The sequence below is a fragment of the Piliocolobus tephrosceles genome, chromosome 8 (genome assembly GCF_002776525.5).
Source record: "Piliocolobus tephrosceles isolate RC106 chromosome 8, ASM277652v3, whole genome shotgun sequence".
Lineage (NCBI taxonomy): Eukaryota > Metazoa > Chordata > Mammalia > Primates > Cercopithecidae > Piliocolobus > Piliocolobus tephrosceles.
The window spans coordinates 30,443,922-30,446,895 of record NC_045441.1 but is presented as its reverse complement, the minus strand read 5'-3'; positions in this window follow the sequence as shown (position 1 = coordinate 30,446,895).

Sequence of the window (2,974 nt, the reverse complement as noted above, 5' to 3'; positions counted from 1 at the left end):
TGCCAAGCCCCACCTTTAGGTGCCAGTGTCCTTTTCAAAGAACAAGCTGACCCTTTCTCATGCCTGGCAGGTGGTGGTGGGAGGAGCTAGGGTAAGGGTGAGGGAAGAAGGGGCTTCTAGTCTCCAAATTCTTCCACAAAGTCAACTGCCTGTGTTCCACGTCTATCTTTCTCCTCTGATACCCGCTCCTGTGCATTTCCCTGCCCTACCTCACCTGCTCCACCTCTTTTGTCCCTAGTCCTCCTTTTCATCTGGCAGCTGCATTCCAGAATCTCCACCACATACCCAGGCCTCACCTGCATCTGCCACTCAACACTGTACTTCCACAGAGTACCCTTCTAGCTGACCTGGTTACACTTTGGGCATGGCACATACTAGATATGATTATTCCAAGTGGCTGACTTTTGCCAAGCCCCAAATTGTATTTTGCCAATCATTCTTTTTTTTCCTTTAATTTTCAATCCCTTATGTATTTCAATAGGAAATATAATCCATCTGTGTCTGGTTCATTTGCAATTACAATAACTCATTAGAACCTTGTGTTCTAAGACTCATTTAATGTTCAAAAAGCCTTCTGAACTTTTTCACCGGACTTTATAAACACTCTTCCTAGAGGTAATCTTTGGCCAGCTATGAAGCAACTTCAACATGACACTGTGATTTCAGTTCAAGAAGTAGATTAGCTAAATGGTGTTTTCTCATCCCTATTAAGTTATTGTTCAGACTATATGTTGGTCATTGCATTCCCACAGGAGGATATTTAATTAAGAAAATTATTTGTGCCTGGAGGGCAAAGCCTCACACAGTGCCCTTCATTAGGGTGAGGGGGGCGTCCAAAGCCTTTGCAGTAATTTCTCAACAGTTGTGAACAGAAAGTACTCAAGATCCAACCAATGACTGGGCGCGGTGCCTCATGCATGTAATCCCAGCACTTTGGGAGGCTGAGGGGGGTGGATCACTTGAGGTCAGAAGTCCGAGACCAGCCTGACCAACATGGCAAAACCCTGTCTCTACCAAAAATAAAAAAATTAGCCGGGTGTGGTTGTGTATGCCCATAATCTTAGCTGCTTGGAAGGCTGAAGCAGGAGAATGGCTTGAACCCAGGAGGCAGAGGTTGCAATGAGCCGAGATGGTGCCACTGCACTCCATCCTGGGCGACAGAGCAAGACTATGTCTAAAGTATATATATATATATATGTATACACACACACACATACATACATACACACACACATATATGTATCACACACACATACATACATACATATCACACACACATACATACATATCACACATACATATATGTATCACACACATACATACATACATATCACACGCATACATACATACATACATACATATCACACACATACATACACACACACACATATATATATCAGTTCCAATTCCTTCCGGGAAATGTTTAGATACATGCATACACACCAGTGAAGATATCAGATGGAATTGAATGGCGGCAAAAGCAGAGAATGTGCACAGAAGTAGGTCTTTGGGGACGGAAGTCACTGTATAAGTGGAGCTACCCGTGGAAATGATGTGTAGACAATTGAAATGGGGACTAGAGTTTCCATTCCAGGAAAGTGAGATAGATGAGGAGAATAGTTTTAACCGCCCTTGCTTTGCCAGGTACGGGAAACTACATACAAAGTGAGGTAAACAGTGGATGTCGAGATAGTCAGACTATCTCCAGGGCTGTGGGCAAGGCATGCGCTACAGGAGGGAGAGCTGGGGCAGCTTGTGTTCTTCTGTGTGCTCTCTGGGGAAGTCAGTCTCTAATGCTGCTGATTGGCAGCACATGGCCTCCCAGACAAACAATACTAAATGCTCAGTCTTTGCAGAATCTGAGTGAAAACTTCATCTAGGACATGTCTGCCCTGACAGGTCTGACAGGCAGCTCATGTGTTTCAGTACTAGGTCCATGCTCACTGGTTATCACTCGGGTCATGTCAGTGGTTAATTATTCTGTAGCCTTCTCTTTTGATTTACAGTTTGTAATCCCATCCCATGCACAAGCTAGTGAGAGCATAGTTGGGGCTCCCAAGGAGTCACAAGCAGGGGGTGCTTTTGATGGGTTCCAATATAAAACATGTGTCCTCCACCAGAACAGTGTTATACAAAGTACAGGGCAGACTCACACCAGGAGAGATAATGAGAGAAAAACAGAATCATAGAGAGGGGAGATCCAGTTTTGTCTGTTAGGAGTCCAGCTACAAGCCACACTCAGACTTCCTCCATCCCTAATTCAACAAGTGTTGAGTTTTGCATCTTGTATGGAGTCAGACATGAGCCTTCTCTTCAGGGAATGAAGGCTGCTTGATGTGGTCAACATGATAAAGAAAGGAGATGTTTGGAGAGTTGGGGGCTCCCTCCGAAAGGAACCAGTGGTCAGCACAGCCCCTGTCCTTGTCACTGGAATCCCTCCTCCTTCGTCAACACACTTCCAAATTCTACATGCCACTCCAAGTCCAGCTCAAGTCCCATTTTTCAATGAAGCCATCCCAGTCCCTTGTCTGGGTGGTGCCCTGTTCATCTCTGTGCCTTGTTTGCTTACAGTCCCTGAAGCTTTACTGATGTTCTCTTGCACTCATATTCTCCTTTTTTTAGATGTGTGACTGGTATCCTCCAAGTACATGGTTATATTCTCCATGACTAGGATTGCATCTGCGAAGCTTGGTTTCTCCACAATGCCAGGTATAAAACCTTCATTAACTGACTTTTCAACAGGGCTCTGAGCCTCCTTGAGCCTCCTGAACCCTCACGTCACTCCATGTGGCCACACTGGATAGTACTTGGGTGAATTTTTATCTGATTAAGAAAATGAACTACTGGGCTCTGGAGGCAGCAAAAAGGGGTAGGTCAGGGATACAACAGAAATGGGATCTTGAGAGGCATTCTTGAATTCTTGATACAGAGAGGGGGTTGTTTGCGATGGTGGCTTCAGGGAAGGATGCTTATC